The following is a 20,429-nucleotide window of genomic DNA, read 5'->3' as shown; positions in this document are numbered from 1 at the left end:
GTGCCTAGGAACTAATGCCCAAAGTAATTTATGCTTCTGAAATGGCAAAATAAGATTTTTTCCCAGCAACTAAAATTACACTAATACTGTCAGACCTTTCTGTCCATTCATTTCACTTGAATCCTCAGGCACATAACTCCCTAAATTATTAGATCAATACGTATGTCAAAAAGTACTGATAACTGTATGTAGCAAATGAGGGAATTTTTCGCTTGCAAGACACACAAACCAGAAGCCAGCAAAGATCAACATGATTCCAGGGATAAAGGTAACATACAATACACAGTCTATGTGCAAGAGTCATAGTGTATGCATAGTGGTCTAACACATCACAAATGGACTGTAAGTAGATAGGTAGGAAGGCTCAGGGAAAGTTAAATAATTCTTACAGTTCTAGTGGCTTACACAGCTCAATTTAAAATACCACTATCCAAGCAAAATAAAGAAAAAAGCATGCTTTCAGAAATTGTATTCTGGAAAATCTTTAAACATGAATTAACCATAGGACAAATGTTGCATCTGAGACTTCATGCTGTGCTACCAACTTGTTCAGTTTCTCTGCATATTTTGAATTTATGAGGAAGTTTTAAATGTATTCACACAAACCTGGATATACTGTCCAAAAGTCTTGGACCTTCTCTTTTACATCTATCTTTTTAGATAAAAAATAAGAAAAGACACTACCATTGGTAAAGACGTGATTTTCTGATCAAAAATGATGCTTTACTTGTTTCCTATTTATTCAGCTTAGAAGTCACTCTGATGACAATTTCCCATTGCTATCTGGGAAAAATTTTGATCTGTCTACGGTCTGCATCATGAGCTGTCAGTGATAGTTGCAAACTATTCTTTCCACTTGTGAAATTCTAGGGGTTACGCTATGGAACTAAGTGAACAAAACACAATGGATCAGATCCAAAACCAGAATAATCATAGCATGTGTTCTGATCTTTCAACTCATAAGAAGTTCAGATCTTTTCTTAACATTCTATAATGTTTAGGAAGGTCTTGAAAAAAAAACCTTAGGTGGCACATACTGAAATGTTAACAACGCATGGAAGGAACACAGCCTTGCAAATTTTCTACGTACAATTAAAATAATCTGTAATTTTCCCCACCAAAATGAACTCCTAAATAACCACATGACTGGACAACTTTAACACTGACAAAGGGATATAAATGACAAAAACAGATTTTGGGAAGCACAGCAACAGAACTCAAAGAAGATTATAATCATTAACTATCCAGATGGTACATTTACTGTTGCTTAGTTTTGGATCATGAATTAAGCACTGAAATCATTAAGTTCTTGATGATCTGCATATCTAAGGGTAATTTGTCTTTTCCAGCTGATCCCAATATTAAGCACAAAAAGTGAGCAAATACATTTTCTTTTCATTCCTCCTCCCCTCCCCCGTCTTGTATGAATCTCTATTTCTGCAAACTCTGACTTCAATATTTGGTTTCAGTTTGGCCAACTGGTGAAAATGACGGTCTATTTGTACAGCTGGTATGCTAGTAGCAGTTCTCCAAGAACAAGAAAAGCTGCTGAATTTCAATGTATAGATCTTCAAAAGGTAAAATCTTTTCAGTACATAGCTGATAGTTGCAGACACAAGTGACCAAGACAGGTGAATGCAAAGCAAAGATCTAGGATTGGATAGGCTGAATGTATGAGGGCTTCTGTGAAAGTGGTGCCTCCTATTTTATGACATTGGCCCATGATGTCAGATGCAGATGTTGGTGCTATGGCAGGAAAAGTTGAATCTTCCCACAAATATTCCATTTTATTGCCATGTGACAGATGGCAGCAAAGGGGCAGTCTGACCAAATGACATCTGATGTGGAACTGGATATGAAGCAAAGGTATGGAATTGAATTCCTTCATGCAAAAAAAAATGGCACCCATTGATATTCATCAACACCTGCTGAATGTTTATGGAGATCAAATAGTGGATGTGAGCACACTGAAGTGAGGTGATGGTTTGTTTCGACAGTGGTAACAGTGGGTCATCTCTGCTGGTGCAGATTTAAAGAGCATGGCATGTAGGCTCTTGTTCATTGCTGCCAAAAATGCAGAGCTAACGGTGGTTCCTATGCTGAAAAACTGCTTTGTAGCTGAGAAATTCCTCTATCAAATAGAGTCATTATGCTCTTTGTAGCTGTTGTCATTTCTATGGAAATAAATAGCAGGCATTACTTTTAGAACGATAACATAGGTTGTACAAATACTAATGTAAATTCCTTAGAAAGTTATAGGATCTTTTTAAATAGAATATTCATTGATAGAATTTAGAATTTCTTTCTTTAGAAAATTTAGAAAAGCTCAGTCCTGGATTGTAAGAGAAAGCTCTCACTAGAAAATGTAGTGATTCACTTCTGTCAATACCAGCCTAGCAAAAAATAAAGGAAATAACCTATTTTTATTACTGTTAAAATGTTGGATATAAATCACTCTCACAATCCTCTAAAGGATTCCGGAGATAACAGCACAAGAAAGAAATTCAACGCCATGTAGAACCCTCAGCAGCTGCATCTGGTTTTATGCCTTTTTTATTCATCTTTTCTAGCATAATGTACAACTAAAACTCATACTTTTTTTTGATGTTCCATCTGTTTAGGCACATTCTATAACTGTTCAGTCTGATTATGCTGACACACTGCAGTCAGCATAATCGTAAGGACTAATAATAAATCACTACTTTTTTTTTGTAATTAAATTATCAGTTAACTGAATGGTGATGAACATGGGCACCTAAGTGGAAAAAGTCTACAGTGCGACAGATATCCAAGAATTTGTCATGGTTTCTGTTGGATTTTTTTATACTACTGAATTCCACAACAACTATCCAAATATTTATTCAAAATTAAAAACTCTAATAGTTTCCCTTTTTGTTAGAGGAAAAATACTGAAAACTTCTTCTGTTCTGAGCTTCATGTAAGTTACCCATTTTCTTTTTTCAGTGTTTCTAACAATCAAATATATCTACCCATAAGAAATACATTTTACTTAGCACCTTCTACAAACTTCCTGCATCTATCTTGAAATTTCAAATAAAAACAACAAAAACTTTTCTATTATTACCCACTGCAAATGAAACAGCATCTGAATGATCATGAAATAGCACTCTAAATAAATAAACAAATATCCCAGAAACAGAATAGAGTGAAAATATTGTCTGTTCTTATTTGGTTGTTAACAGAGACTGTACAGAAGACACTTTAAAAGGTTTTTAAACTGAATTTATAACTCAGATTTTGTTAGTTGAAATAAATTAGAAAATGTTAGACAAAACAGTAGATAAATTCACATTATATACTTCCTTCTAGAGGAAGGACTCTACCTCTAAACAATACAACACGTATAAGATAATACTTATTAATGCTGTTAGCTGTTTGGATTTTGAAAATATTTGTCTTAAATTTCTTCAGTTATAGAAATGAATAATATTACCTAAAATTTCTCTGCTAAATTACATAGTTGTTATTTCCTTTTCTTTTCTTTCTTTCTTTTTTTTTTGCCTAAAAATGTAACCAGCTTTTCATTTTGCTTCAGTGAAACACAAACTGATACAATTGCCCAGCTTTACATCATACCCACAGAGCAAGAAAAGATTTGTAAAATACTTATTATAAAGTGAATTATTAAAAAAACCAAAACAAAACAATACTATTAAATGATTTTGTTCCACATTTATGTTGATTGTAATTTTTTAAAGCATTTGGGTTGTAACAAAGTAAACTGAATTCATTCTGCAGTCACATCTTTCCTGTGCTTGCCGCACCTTGAAGGCAATACAGATACTTCTGACTTTTTTTCTAAAACCTTTCTGACAACTTCCTGGGTTTAGCCTAGGGGGGTTTCTGCCTCTCTGCTACTCTCTAAACCCACAAAGTTCTTCTTCAAAAAGCAGCAGTTACTTGGGAACAGGTGCCTTTTCTATTGCTTCCAGGGCTATGGTACCCCCCTAAACGTTACTTATATATTTGACATTTTGAACTCCTGAATATATAGTTTGCTGTAAGTTTTCGTGCTTCAGCAAGACAGTCATCCTTACTGAAAGTCCACCATCAAAGCAGCTTGCTAAATGCTTTTAAATCCCTTTTTGTATTAAAATGTTTGCAATTGCTTCCCTGGAATATTCTGGAATTTTAATACCACAAGGAAAAGACAATTTACAATATAAGAGAATCGTGTTAAAAGGTTTCCAGTATGGTATCATAGCTACACAAAATCTATTCCAGAAAATAGATGACCTGTAAAAGTCCCTTCCAAAGCAAATTAGTCTATGATTCCATCTGTAGCACATCAATTGACCTCAACAGATTAACACTGAAAAAAATGGCCTCGAGTTGCTAGAAAATCTATGCCTTGAATACTTTTAGTCTGAATGTTACAAGATTTTTTAACAGTCAGAACAATGAAATTTAGGCAGTTTCTCCTTAGAAAGAGGAGGACTTAAAATAGTTTAGGAAAAGAATGGCATGATATAGTTGCATAAAATAAAGGGATTAGACTGAGCAACCCAGAAGCTTTCTTCATTTGTAATTTTCCAAGCAGACCAATGAAAACCATCATCATGTATTAAATTCTCCATTACCTACGGGAAAAGAAACCAAGCCATCATTTTCCCGCTGATCTGACTAGGTTCCCACAACATGATAACTTGTTTTCCATTTTCTTGAAAGAGGTTTTACCTCATCATATCACACTTCACTTTCACCATATTCAAAAGGGTTCTATACATCTTCTATGCCTGATCTATTTTTCACTTCTATGTTCAGCTATAATGTATCTATTCTCTATTTAACCCTTTACTCATTCCTTCTTAATTCTTTTATACAGCTTTCTAGCCTTTGAACCTTTTTTTCCTCATTCTTATTTCTCTCTGCTTACTGGTCCTTATCCTTCGAAGGCTTCCTCTAGTCTGTCTTTACATAGCATAGCTATAACGACCCTCTTCCAAACAAACACTTTATGATTACATGTTTTTTCTTTAAAAACTACATTTAGAGTGCTTCATAAATAAATAGGTCTTTGTCTTTCAAAACTAACATAAGATATCTCCAGTGACAGCAAATACTGTAGATCACAGAGGCATTCCAAGGTCTAGCTCATAGAATAGAGTTGCAAGGAAAAAGTGTTACTTTTCACTTACTTTTTATTAAAGTTTATTTTTATTATGGAAAAAAAAATATTCAAATTGCACCCACAAACAAAATATTAATATGTGGGTATAACCACACTTGAGTCTTATGCAATATTACAAATGCAGGTTCTAAGCTGCTTCCTCCAGATTTTAGCCTGAATTACCAATTCTTCAATTTCTGTAGTAGCCAACTCTATTCAGTTTTAATGACAAGATATATCAAACCCAATTTTCCCGTCTTCTATTTTACTTCATTCTGGAAAATGATGAAAATAGAAAAATCTACGATAAGTGTGTTTAAAGCACAGAATAGAACAGTCAAATCTACCTGAAGTCATAGTTGTTAGGAGTCAGTAATTCACATTAGAATTCAATTTCATTTCTACAAGAATATTATTATTTTATTCAGAATGTTATAAAGTCACATTCTAAAATCTATAGGGAAGTAAGGGAGAACCTTTTTCTTTTTTTCTTTTTCTTTTTACCAAGAAGTCTCTTCTCCTTTTAACTGTTGTACCTACTGAGTTATTTCACTATTTTACTAGAAAGTGAAAGGATCCTTTATCACAATATACCATCAAGTCAATGGAAAAAAAAAAAAATCTATAAAATTAGATGAATAATATGGTAATGTTCCAATTGTAAAAATCAGTCAATAGTAATTTTATTAAACTCATCAAATCCTAGCTAGGAAACACAAACATAAAACTAGTGATTTTCTCATTTAATATTGCCTATAATCTTCTCAAAACAAATAGTGCAAATCACGCTGTGGGTTATTTGATACTTTTATATGATCACTGGACTTTTTTTCTCTTTTCATTAGTTAATGGTATAAGAAGGTAGAATTCATTAATTCTAGATGCTTTTTCTCTGTACTTTTATCAGTAAAATTAAATTTCTGCATCCTCTAAGAATTCAAATAAGAAGTTTACTTGCTTTATTTGAATATGCCACTAGAAAACATCTGACAAGCCAGCATTTTGCCATGTCAGCACACAATCTCCAGATGGGCACTATGGATGTTCAGAACCCTGACCAAAATGATGGGTTTTCACTTTATTAGCCTTGCTGACAAGAAGAAACAGACTGCCCTTCAAATTGCACTTTCTCTGTCACTTTCAAAAATTTGATAAATACTACATCATTTGTCCCATCGTTAGCTATGAGTTCACTTCCTATGTATCATTACACAAAGTGTTGGAAAAAGAAAAAGATAACCAACTACTACTTAAAGCAGTATTACTTGCTTTTCATGAAGTCAAGTATCTAAGCTCAATTAGCAAAATTTCTGTAGCTGATTCTTGACTGTAGAACAGTTCTTTATTCTTTCAGAATTCATGATTAAGTAAGTCATTAATCACATTGTTCAAGTCTCCAATTGCTACATATGACAAGTACTTTTTTATTGCAACATGGACTTCTCTGGCTCTGCCAACAAGTTTTAGTTACAATTCCCATTCTAGACTAATCCAGTAAATTATCATACATATAACTCGCTTGGATCTTTTCCTGAACTGATCTGTTCATTCCCTGCAGACCACTTTCAAACCCAGTGAATGTCAGAAACATTTACTTATTGTATGGATTTTTTTGGTACAATCAAAATGTTTTTATGGCTAATTTAAATAATTGCAAAGAAACGACATGTAGCTCTTGCAGATAGAGAGCTACAATTTTTATAGAGAGTACTCTCAGATTGATATTGGTAAAAAAGTATTCTTTAAATTGTGTTTAAAGACTGAAAATCCATAATACTTTACAAAATCAGTAGTTGGAATCACCTTTTCTGCAATTTTGCCAGACATTCAAAATTATCAATACATACATATATATAAATTATGGCAAATAATGTTAGCGGTTTGGAAGGAAATAGAGCTTTAAAACACCCAAGTGTCCTGAGAAGCACATAAATTGGGTAGCTGGGGCTATCATTTCCGAAGAGCCTAAGGGAATTACATCTCCACTTTCATTGGTTTTTATTATAGATGACTGACTAACTTCCAAATATTTCAAAAAACAGCTTGAAAGTAGTTCAGCGTAAAAAGAAAATGTACTGAACTTCTCAAAATTTCTCTGCTAGTTTCTCTTTCTTCCCTCTGCAGAGGCAGTGACCTGAGTAGCACTATACAATCAAGGCAGTTAGACTGTGATGACGTAGCCCTAAGACCAGCTGTGGATATAATGAAATGCTATTTACTATATTATTCATAAACACAGCACACAAACAGATGTCTGCGTGTTGCATGAATGAAGATAAAGTATTTGGACAAAGTTGCAAGAAAACTAACACTTCTGTTTTCTGGAACTTCTACAGAAAGAGAAGGTGAGTGTATATTCCATCAGTCCAAAATGAAGACAAATAACTTCCCCCCTTTTCTCCCAGTCATTGTTTGGAACATGCTAACTTTGGGTTAAGAGTTTTAATACTACCTTTTTTCAAAACAGTCTGGACAACAACATCAAGGCAAGCATATCACAGGATTACCTGACCAGATTTTTCAAGAATTTTCTTCTTATCAATCATTCCTTCAGTCACAATCCTGCACCATGCTTAGCTTATCATGGTTTCCTTATTTGTAAATTCCTTATTATAGTAAGTTAACTCATAGTTTTTAGCTTAACAACAATACTTTTTGAACACCTGCACAAATGCACCATTTAGTTCTGTAGTGTCCAACCCTCTGCTCATTTTGCTGTCTATTACTAGAAATCAACAGTAAAAACCTAACTAGAAAACTCAAACAAGGATTACATACTTATATAGATTGACAAAAGAGAAATGCACAACTCCTCTCATATAATTTCATTGCAAGTAAAGCTTTCCAGTGTCAGAAAACCAATTGCCAAAAAGAAACATTCATAGCTGGAAATAATAAAAATCAGAGCTGGATTTCAGAAATGATTTTGATCAAAGGTGGCATAGGAGTAAAAGATATAGCTGAAGCCATTCATTTTTGTGGTTAGAGTTATTTTCTGGCTTTGTCTAAAATCAGATTTGTTCAATAGGTAGATCCCATTCACTAGTGATTACCCTTGACTGACTGGTCTACCTTGTCCCAATGGAGTGTAGCTCTTGTGACCAAGAAAACTGCAGTGTAGTTTGTCTCATGTGAAATGAGCAGTTCTTTACACTAAATTCAGCTTCGATAACCCAGTTTGGAATGGACAAAACATCTGGTCTCTATACTAAGTGTTCATTCAGTAAAAAGAGAAGGCCTTCCAGGAAGTTCAATATTTTATGGATTTCGGAGGGTAGGCATTTACCAAATGAATTCTTTAAGGTAAAATTACAAGAAAAGTCTTCACACAAAGTCATTAAGTCTCCAGTTCTCTCCTTTTCTGAAGTACTTTTCTAGCCCAGAGGAGATCATTTGAAAAAGTATACATAGATTTTAAGTTAGGGAAGCTATAAAAACTGCATAGAATACAAGAAGATTCTTAATTCGTATAGAGTTAGTGATAAACCATGGCTAAACAAAAATAAAATCAAAAGACTATTTTGGATAGAGAGCATTGGATAACTCATAGACATAACAGGCAAGAAGTGAGACAATTCAGGTATTTAACCTTAATTTTTTAATTCCAGAATTAAGCAATGTTAAGTTCTAATACATGCCATTTCTTAGAATAGTATTAAAATAGTGTGATTAACTCTAATTTGTTTTGCATTTTAGAGCTACTGTTTTTTCCACAAAGACACTGAATATCTCTCTCTCAAAGTACCAAAGAGAAGTAAACATGTGATTACAGGAGTCTTCAGGTAAAAAGGTTGCCGAACATCCCACTTCTAGGTTTTATTTGTATTTTAAAATAGAGCTACGCATACTTGAAAGTACAGTATTACGGGTCTGTGAATCTAAAGAATTGGCAAAATTTAAAATAATTTATTTCCTGCTGCTGCCTTTTGAGGATTTTTTCCCACGAGAAATGTAAAAACAAGAAGGAAATCCAATACACTTCAGTTTACAAGGCTTTCGGTTAACAATGCAATAAAAAAGAGTGAACTTGGAAGCCAAAAAATAGAGCGTTAATCAATGCACCAACCTTCACATGTCGATTCCCCCAGTATCACTCTTTAAACTATTCATGCTATCACTAATATTGCTTTTTTTCCCTTTACTAACCCATCAAAATCCACTAACCATTAACCAAGATTTCAGTGTATTAAACAGCATGAAATGCTAAATAAACCTGTGTTATATATACGAGTTCTATTAAAGGTATGCATATTATTCACTTTTCTTCATTTAGTTCTATGTATGATCAAACTATCTATAGAGTCACGGTGACAATTTTTTCAAGACTATTTGTACTAACAATCCTTGAATTTAAGGCCTCAGAATCAGTTTACCGTTCAAAAGAAATTAGTTATTTAACGAAGATAAAACACTTAAGTTGAACAGTAGCTTCAGCATCAGGCAAATGATCTTATTAGCTTATAATAAAGGAAGTAGGATTGGGAATAATCTGATGGATTAACTGCTTATTTCCTGATTCTATGTAAATTAATTTGAAGCATACACTTTTTAAAAATAACTATGTTGATAGTACTTTTTCAAGCAATGACCTCATAAAGTTCAACTAAACCTAGTACCAGAGGTATTATACTCCGTGCAGCAATAAGGCCTTTTCTTAACAGAAATCAGGATTTTCTGCTTTAAATGATGATTTTTTTCCTCATTATTTCAATAATAATTATTTTTTCCAATACTAATAGGTCTCTTTCACTTTTCTTGCAAAACTAAATAAATAAATAGAATAAAATAAAATAAAAATTCCTCAGTGAAGAGAAACAATCACTCATCAAATGCCAGGAATTTCTCTTCAAACATCTAAGATTCTGAACACATTCAGGACTCCTCTTTTTACACTTTTTCCTCACATTGCTGTGTTCATTAGCAGAAGCTACATTTTTCAATGAATTTATGACATTAATGATACTTTTACCCTTATAATAGAAGTATCATTAGCATTTTCTCTCCCATTTTTCCAGTTTCACTTTCTTGTCACTATATCCTTTAAAAACATAACCAATGCAAGCTAGAGAAAAAATAAATCTTTACCTAGCTTTCTACATTGTTTCCTTTTAATTCACTAAGTCATAGTGAAAAATAAACTAATATTGCAAGTAGGAAAAAGAACTCCATTTCATGGTTCTTTATTTAGGTGTTATTTAGGCAATAATCTGTATGTGGACTAACTCCCTGTAAAGGATCTTTCTCACCAGGTAGAGAAATATTGCTATCCTAGCCGTGATACATTGCATCAATCACTTGTATGCTGAAGTATCAGTCAAAAAGAGCATCCTTTGTCTGTCAAAGCCAGCCTCTTGTACTCAAGCTTATCTGTAAAATATGTCAAGTATTCCTTTTCCTTTCTGTTTTGGATTACATATCCAGTGTATCATTCTTAAAGCACAGTACTGAAGTGCTGACTGCTTTGAAGATTTTTCTTAATTCGAGGCTGACTCAGTGCTTCCTGAGGTAAGGATAGCAATATTTAATCAGCAGTCAGCTGTCAAACTTTGTCAAGAAAAAAGCACAGCACTTTAAACTAACAGCATCTTTGTTAAGTCTGCTTCAGCATTTGTACTGCTTGATTCAAACTGGACACTGTTTAACAAACATTATAATAACTAACCTCATGAAGCTTTTGTTGGATTAGTCTGAAACCAGCTAGGGTATAAGAATGAGGAAAGCAGGTACAGAGTTGGGTGACATTAACAAATTATCCCAGAAGTGCTAGAGTCCCAGAGGGGAAGCTGAGTGGCATTCAGGTAAGAGATGGAGGAGCCACCAACTTCAGTGTGACTAGATCACTTTATTTTACCTTGTCACTTCTGATTGATAGATAATAAGAAATTTGATATTGGGTCTTTCTTTCAACACAAGCAAAAAATTTTAAATTACTCTTCTAAGTGCATCCCTGTTAGGGACATCTGTCTTACCCTAACAACAGGCATCAAATATATCTTCTCAACTTTATAAAATTATGTTGTCAGACGTCACTGTACCTCAATTTTCTACCTCCTTCCCTAATTCTAGTGCTTCAGAATGTTTACTTCTTGCTAACAAGTTCAGCTCGCCTCCTCCCTATTATGTAGGGGTATCTTTGTGCACACAGCATTCTTAGACGTAGTTTCTCCATACATCTTACTTTATACTCTAGAATCTAGCTCCTGTGCTTATGATTTAAACTGGAAGAGACAGCTGACTTTATTGACCAGTGTTTCTTTTTTTTTCATATTTCTGCTTTTTACGTAGTCCTACTTCCCAGTATCTATTTTCAATACCTGTCCTTGTCACAACTTCAAGGTGAAGAAAGTATCAATTTAACAACAATTACAGTGGAAGTATCTTTCCCCTCATGGATAGAATAAAGAAAAATCTGTATACTGTTAAATACTGAATTAAAAAGCCTCAGCAATATGGTAAAGAGCTTAAGGTTAAAATTCTCACACCCATTAAAACAGCTACTTACACTGTGTTATCAATTTCAAAGAAAATATTGAAGAGACTTCCTCTGCCACAGTGCATCTCTGAGGGCTGAATATATTTCACTGCACTTAAAGCACATGAACAATGACAATATCATGCTGAATTTTTACTTGATAGGAAGCTTAGCTGAATCTGCCTCAAGCAACAAGTAAATTATGTTTTATCTCCAGTCAATGTCAAGTACATAGCATTGCAGAGAACAAAACTACTGTACAGTTTGCAAAAATATTACTCTGTTACAATGATACCAAACCACTGAATATCTGCTTGTATTTTCTTCCTCCTTCAGGGTTCATTACTTGTGCATTTGGGAAAAAAAAAAAGCATTGTAATGTGCTATATCCTTGCTAACTCTGTGAATGAGAAGACTATTCATCAGAACAATCACTTCTTAATTCATCCAATTTAGCCTACTGCTGAACAGACAACAATTTGCGCACTGGGTATTTATTTAGACATTTAAAGCCCCTGTGAGACCATTTTTTTTTAATTTGTCCAAACTATGAGGTACACAGTTCTGTTAACACTAACATGAAATTAAAACAAATGATTAGGATATAGCTCACATTCAGAGAAAAATGAAATCCTTAGTATATGACTCAAATATCTTCTCTTACCAAAACACAGTGGCTAAGCTCACTGAGCCAAACTGGTTTCACTGTATCATGTGGTCTTCAAGCTTCCTTTGAACAAAAAACAGCAACAACTCCTTCAAAAACTGGGAATTACCCTGTCACACCACTGTACACACACAGCAAATTACAAAAGGCACTCAGAAACCAAATACGAAGATGTGGAATATACTCTCTCACAATAGATGAACTCCTACATCTTAGCAGTGTCAGGTTGTTGAATTTCTCCTCAAGAATTTGAATATGTCAGCTTGTGTAAAGTTAGATGTTTCATAGAATGCTGCATTTGATTTTGATTCATGTTACACTTTCTTGTAAAGGACATCTGGTAACAACAGATGCTCCATCCTTTTTGATTATTTATTTTTAGCCCAATACTTCCTTTCTTTTAATTGAAAAAAAGTGGTCAAGTTGATTCATTTAATTTAAAGACATGACCTTCTGCATCCAGCAAAGATTTAGCCTTTTGTTGTTGTTCCAACCTTGCAAAGTGATTAGTTGTTAATTTCCCTAAAACAGAAGCATATCAACTGCAAATCAAATTCTGGCTCCTTTTTATCATAAACCAAACTTCGTTGACCACATTCGCCTTTCATTTACATCAGTGTAAAACCAGGAGTTTTAACACCAATCTCTGCTAAGCTGAAACGTTTAACCTACAACTATAACCACATCCTGCAGCAGAGTCATGATGTGAAGAAATTAAAGGATTTTCTCCTTTCAGTTAACTTTGAAGGATTGAACGAGAAAAAATTACCTGTTTACAGAATTTCAGAACATTACTGACATTTTTTGCAAGTGAAAAGGAACCTGATAGCCCAAGGAATTCCATAAATGTATATGTAGGGGAATATGCTTCAGTAAATGGAAAGGTTTCAAGGAAAGCATCTGTGGTTCAGCAGGCAAATTGTCAAAAATCATGAGCTGCATATTCTCATTCAATTTCAAAGTTTTAACTTCAAAAACACTTATATTTTCACATAACACATATTACATGTTTTAACTTTATGCATCAACATACACAGATATCATTCGTACTATAGTTTTAATTTTATCAGTTAAATTTTTTTTATATCTCTTAATCATAACTTAGTAATAGATATATTCTTTGTTAGAACTTTTTGCTCTAAAGGAAATGCTGAAATGTCAGAATGATGTCCATGACAGAACAAAAAAGTCCCGCTTGCTTACTGCTGAATTTTTTATATTATTTCCAAGCACTCTTAAGGGTATCTTTGCTAAACTAAGTTCACCTTCAGGAGGGAAGATGTCAGTCACACTGCCTGAAACAATACACCTATCACTGCAAGGCAGGCAGCAGTGAGACACAATATACTTATGTCTTGACCTGCACAGCATATGGCAAGACAAAGACTTTGAACTCAAAGTCTGCATCTCAACAGATTAGATTCACAAACTGAATTGGGAAGTTCTAGAAGTGAATTATTTCTGATGCACAGCAGGAAGGAGATGGTGACTCACTGTTCTTTCCTCCTTACTTTGTGTCCTAACTCTTAGTTTGGAAATAACTATCGTAGTTTGATTTAAACATTTGTCTTGGACAGAGAAAGCAATGAAACAATGAAGTTTCTTGACACCTAGTGTTGCTTTCTTTTTTTTTTTTTAACAAAGCGTGATAAAGAAATAACTTAATAGAACTTCCCAGTAAGAGAACATTATGATAGACATGAGTTAGGAATCAAGTTCTGGAGGATATTGGTGCAAAACTGTTTCATTATATCATGATCAGGTACAAATCTTTCAAAAGCTGGTTATGACATTCAGTGGTACCAGCAGATAGGACACATTCCTGAACTGGTCTTCCATCCTCTAGTACAAGAAGACTTGTATAACTCATTTTTGGAAAACCATTGTAAGTCAGTTTCTTTTTTTGTTGCTTCAAATTCTCTCTGAGTATCATATTTATGATCTCTGAGAAATCATAGAATATTCTGAGTTGGAACGGGTAATATTGACTCACATTCAACTTGCTGTCAGCCTGAACCACTCTTTCTGTGGGTCCACTTTCCAGCCACGGGTCTCCCAGTCTGTACATATATACAGAGCTGCTCTGTTCAGGTGCAGAATAGCACATGCACTTGTTAAAATTCAAGCAGTTGGTGACTGCCCAGCCCTCTGGTTTGTATAGGTCTCCTTGCAAGGCCTCTCCACCCTCAAGGGAATCAACATCTCCTAAATTCAGTACCATTTGCTAACTTACTCGGTATGCATTCAAGTCTTGCATCACGTAACAACAAGTGATTTAGCTAGTGAACACACTACAAAAAGGACCTTATCCTTGCAACATGAATACATCATCTGATTTTCTTTTTACAAAGAAATATTTTGCTTTGTTTGTTACCGTAAGAGAAGGAATATCAGAAAAAAAAAAAACAGTTGGAGATTTGATCCCAAAGCTGGCAACTAGTTTGATCTCACGGTCAGTTTCAGAATGTTCCCCATATCTAACAGAGTTGCTAATGATCTCTATAGGTCCTTTGTGACAGTTTTTATATCATTTTCAACATTTACAGACAAAAAAAAAGAAAAAGCTTATTGAAGTCATAACTGAATCCTTGGAATGTCCCAAGGATAAATTCTACAAAATAAATTGTTCAGGAATCTATTTCTACTTATGCTTTTAGTATCCAAGTTCATAGTATTTTGATGTGCCAGGACCTACTTAAACTCTGGTAGGTTCAATATGCAATCATGTTATGGCGTGTTTCTCTGGGAAACTATGTATTTTGATGAGCATTTTTTGTATATTCACCTTCAATAAAGCGAGTCAAAACCGTGTACTGGATCTCTTAGAATCATATCTCATTGTAGTTTTCACTGAGCTTGCAAGCTTTGCAAATGAAAAATGAACCCAAACTCTTTTCTTCTCTCTTTTCCACAAAATATATGTGCATAAATAATCTATTTGTTATTGGTGCTTTTGTTTTTCAAATGTTACTGGCATTCAAGTGGAAAAGTTAAACACAATTTATTTTATCCGGAGATATATTTCCTAACAAAATGAATCTCCTTTTTTCGCTAGTTACCAACCTCTTTTTATAAAAATACAATGATATTCTAGCCTCTAGCAATTTAAAAGCTCAGGACCATTCGTTACGTATTACTTGCAAATTATTCCCTGACATTTTTACATTCTAATGCAAAAAACCACATTATTAACATATTTAGGACTGGGAACAAAACAAATTACATTATTCTTCCCGAGATAAAAAGCTACACCTGCAGTTATTAATTCTGCACAGAAACTGAAGGTTCAAGCCCTTGATTTCACATTAAATTATGCTTTACTTTACACAGACTTACACTGTGCGTTGCTCCTTCAGGCTCCCAGGCAGGCAGGCAATAACTCAGATTACCCAATATCCTGGCAAAGCCTTTCCTCCTTGAACTGGTTTAGTACGTCACTACACCATTGCTTCTTCTATCCCTCTTTTGAATTAATTTGGAATACCCTCAACATACAAGAGCAAATATAAAATAAATAACTACACTGCTCCTGAATGACCCACGCTTCCCTCAGCTCTATGTCTGTATGGAAACCCACCTGTTATTGAATCACCCAACATCGTGACCATTGTAGAACAACGGGGGCTATTTTAGCTCTCTACATGCAAATGCATGGCAAGTCTTGATGTGAGTTTAGATCAAGTGCTTTTCCTCTTTTGTTTGCACGTGAGAGAAGCAGAGTTGAAAGCTATACATGCAGGTACAAAGACATCTGTAGATTCTTTGACAATTTAAAATATCATTTGTTGTTGTTAGGAGTGTATATTAGCCTGTATTACTGAACAAATGCATAGTTTCAGCACGCTCAAGTGTAAATTAGTGAATTAACTTAAAACATGGTTTAATAGATTACACATTTCACTAGAAACATTCCTCAAGATAATTTGCTAGTCTAATCACTTTTTTTTTTCTTTAAACGAATATGAAATAAAATAGGCGTTAAAGAAAATGCAGGTTTTTTTTGCTTACCAAGTTAGCATTGCTGTAGTTATGTTTCAGATAAATTTTCAGCTGGTGGTCCTGGGAAAAGGAGACGGAGAGCTGCATTATCATGTAATGCTCTAAGACAACAAGGCAATATACAAAGAAAACACAATGAGGCCTGTCAAGACTGCCTGCCAACAAAAGTATTATAACTAAAATTGGCCAAAGATCATGAAATGGCTTCTTAGCCTGAAAAGCGACAAGTCACTGTGCCGCCAACACAATAAATATTTGGAATAGTCTTAGATCATTATGAAAATGCAAACAGCCTGCATGTACTACAGAGAAAACATACAGGATTGCTACTATAAAATGAGGTGGCAGAAATTAAGTTTTGGAAAAAAGTCCATTTCATTACGACATCTCACATCAACTGCAGTGCATTTCAGAACATGCCAAAAGGCTTTTTCAGCAAAGTCTCCAAATACATAGTAATATCAACCACAGGGGAAAAAAAGCCCCTAGAAACAAAGCAAAAAAGCCTCACAATTATTTCATGCTTGCCACTTCTTAAAATTAAATAAGAGTAAATTTGTTTGATAGGGATTTTAGGACTCTGCTCTTTATTTCTTTGGTCGCCGCACAAGATAATCACTTGCTTCTCCCCTTTGTGCAAAATCAAGTGCAAGCATGATTCTTAGAACAAAATGATTTCTCAAAGGAAGGACACTAATGCTCTACTTCAATAAATGTCTTCAATGTTTTAAAAATTTTAACACAATATAAAAGGAACTGAATGTTAGTGTGAATGGTCTATTAAGTGCTTCATGCTAAGAAACAACGCTCAAAGTGAAGTTTGGGAAAGTAAAATCATTAAAATTAAGTGTTAGAAAGACAGAGACTTGTAACCCGATTCAGGGTCTGCTTCTGGTATGGTGGTAACGTCAACCAGCCATCAGAAGCTGGTGCTCTGCCCTCAGTAAGACTTACTAAAGGTCCAGTAAGGAAACTTCATTAGGTGGGAGATCATTCTTTAGAAACAAAGTCTAAAGCAAAGCTGTGGATGTAAAGGACTAAGTCCATAATCTGATACAAAGCCATTGGCTTGGAAAGATCCAATCACAGTCCATGTCCCAAGGGAAAGCACACAGACTGGGCTGTGAGCCTTCCTTTAAGAGAGACACTAATCTTACAGCACAGGTCAAGATATAAATAAATCTTAAAGAGCAACTATTTTGTACCAAACTTGCAGTCAGTACGTGAGCTAACATAAACCTGGGGGCTTTCCTCCTTCCTCCCCAACGTATTCTTTGTTTATTTGTTTTAAAACTTTACCAGTTACCAAACTTTAAATTACCCAATGTTTTTAAACTGTATTAGGCTTTTGACATAAACTTTTAAGCTCCTCAATTTCAGCTTTAACATTGTTTAATCACACTTGGAAATCAATTTCCCTAGTACAATTTTTGAGGTTGTTATAACATTAACTTTTGTTTGTTGAATACTGAGGAGAATGTAATAATCACTATACCATACCACACTACATCAGTTAGTCCTAGCTACATCCTTTAAACAACTATGTATTGTCACTGAGATATTAAAATTAAGCATAACGTTTTGGTTACATAGCTTAGCAATCTAAGTCTGATTCTGTACACATAGACATAGGAAAGTACTTGTAACAACCTTTCTACAAGGAAATACAGTTCTAGAGAGAACATCTAAACCTCTAAAAAAAAAAAGACTGAACAACTACATGTAGCTTTGAAAAATGATTAATTCACTTACAAAACAACAAATTTACCAACAAGCAGATTGTTAACTACTGCAGCAAACATATTGCTCATCAAGTATTATATTAACATATTGGTAGAGGAATCAGAAAGTTACTGTGGCTCTTCTAGGGCCTATAAGAAAGGCCATTACGGCTACACTAACAGGAAGATAATTTATGCATCAGAGTATCTGTTACGTTCCTTTATACTCAGTTAAGGAAACCAATATTTATTTACTGTGAGCACGTATCCTTCTCTGTACTGGAACTGCCACTAACTGAGTATCTTGTAAGCATGTCAAGAAAAAACCTTGGCAGGAGTAGGGTAGGAGTAAAACAAGGGATTTTTGTACAACCCTTCCTTCCAGATACAAAAGAAGAGTGAATTCTTCAGCTTCTCTAATACTATGTAAATGTCTCTCTGGGAGACTTGAAGATATTTCAGTTAAAGCACAAGGGAAAGGGGAAAAAAAAATAAATCCTTACATCTAATCACAACATCTCTTCATTGACTACATCAGCATGAGATCTTTTGTAACATAAAGCCTGACTGATAACAGTAAATAAGCTGTTGACAACGTTGATAAAATACCTGAGAGAAGTTTCATTTCAGAGCAGGCAGATAGATTCATACTACAAAAGTTGGTTTTACAGGATGATCTACCTTAAACAGTTTGACAAGACATAATATAGTTTGTGTGACAATACTTATTTACTTTACCTTTTTGACACTAACATGGAGATAATTTAATATAGTAGGAAGCTAAGAAATGTGCTGTTTGTAAAGCAATTCCTACTTCTTTATTGCCTTGCAAACAGCATATCCTGAATTGCTGTTGTGATGGCATTTATTTCCTTTATGGTTATCACTGAAATGTTTGATAGAAAAGGTATAATATATTCTGATGTACAAATGTGTAGAATTTATTCATATTCTAAAACTCATGTAGTCAGTTTATGTTAACAGTTCTTACAAACTTCTAGAAATAACTATAGATCTATTCTCCTTCTCGCAGTTGGGACAGAATCATTTTGCACCTGGTTTGACTTATAACCTGTGACAAAAGGAATGACACAATTCAATTACCTGGCTATCATATGAACAAAATATGACTATGATTCAGATCCTGCTCAAGACATGAAACTTATCTCCAATCAGAGTTAAAAAAAAAAAAATGCAATCTTCCTACTAACCAAATATTCTAGAGCTAAATGTCAACTGAAAATAAGGAAACAACGAAAAAAGAAAGAGTAGCCTTCAAAATACTGTGTCCACAGACCAGACCTTTCCATTCAGATTTCCTGGAATTACCTGGAAGCGTTGTCTGCTCCCCAACCTAGAGAATTCCTCATTTCAGCCACACCTGAGAGGTGATTGTTCATGTATTTATTATCTGATCTTTTCAGGACCCTGATGTGCTAATGCTTACAGAATCATAGCATCACTGATGTTGGAGAAGACCCTCAAAATCATCAAGTCTTACCAACCACCGAGACAATTAAGCTTTTAAGATCATTAAACCTGATTCTCCAAGCTTGAACGTGCATTTTAAGTGCACAGCACTCCATTGCCCCCCAGATACCTTTTACTGCTATCCCATCAGCATAGGGCTACCAGGGGATGTGTTCAAAATGGGAAACTTCTTGCAGCTCTTTTCCTCCAAAGCCTATACAGCAACATACTATTTCAGCAGAGGGCACCAGTTCTCGCGTCTGCAGGCTTATAAAGGAAATAGAAGGTGTGCCAGAAGCATACATTCTACACAAGTACTTTAAAGGTTTAATTTCAACGATGTAAACATATGGAAAAATGGTAAAGTAAATAATTCACGATACCTCTGAATATTTGTTTTTAATCCATGTACAAAAACATTTCTACAAGGAATCCTTAGGCACTGTAAAGATAATACATCTTTTAATAAAGGGCAGAATTTCAAAATACAAAAGTATTTTTTTTTTTAATATATATTTAACATTAACATTTGCCAATCCAAAAGTAATGTTTATGCTTTCATTAATATCATCAGCACCTTCTAGAAACTGCATGAATAAATAGCAATTTAAAATGGCTTTGTTGAGGAAGGTTGGAGGGTGGGGAGGAACCAAGTCCCATGAACACAGGTTATCTTATCAGGACTTCTGTATAAATCCTAATTAGCTGATCCAATGTCCTTTAATTTTCATAACAATGGTAACCCATGAGACCTACTATACACCAATTAAGTCTCTCAGTAGAAATGACTTGACGGATTCTTTTGCTTTTCTTTATTGAAATGATAGACACTACTCTGCCCTTCATTATTCTCCCTTGACTATTAAAAATATCTCCTTGGACTTTAATGAGGTTAAAAGACTTATATATTACACAGATATATAAAATACTGCTTCTGAAAATAAGTTATTTGATAAAAATGCTACTCTG

At 34.3% G+C, this 20,429-nt stretch overlaps 1 long non-coding RNA gene across 2 annotated transcripts in view; it reads right to left on the bottom strand.

Annotated features, from left to right (window-relative positions):
* LOC109369160 (uncharacterized) overlaps positions 1–20,429 on the bottom strand; it is a 191,716-nt gene that overhangs the window by 35,896 nt on the left and 135,391 nt on the right. Inside the window, exon 4 of one of the 2 annotated variants that reach the window (XR_014885307.1) lies at positions 16,279–16,329. The exons of the other annotated variant lie outside the window; for it this stretch is intronic. This is a non-coding gene — a long non-coding RNA (uncharacterized LOC109369160). The remainder of the gene's footprint in view (positions 1–16,278; positions 16,330–20,429) is intronic. 2 annotated transcript variants of the gene reach the window in all.

This window comes from Meleagris gallopavo, chromosome 10 (genome assembly GCF_905368555.1).
Source record: "Meleagris gallopavo chromosome 10, MGAL_WU_HG_1.1, whole genome shotgun sequence".
Lineage (NCBI taxonomy): Eukaryota > Metazoa > Chordata > Aves > Galliformes > Phasianidae > Meleagris > Meleagris gallopavo.
This window is presented reverse-complemented; position numbering and strand designations above follow the sequence as displayed.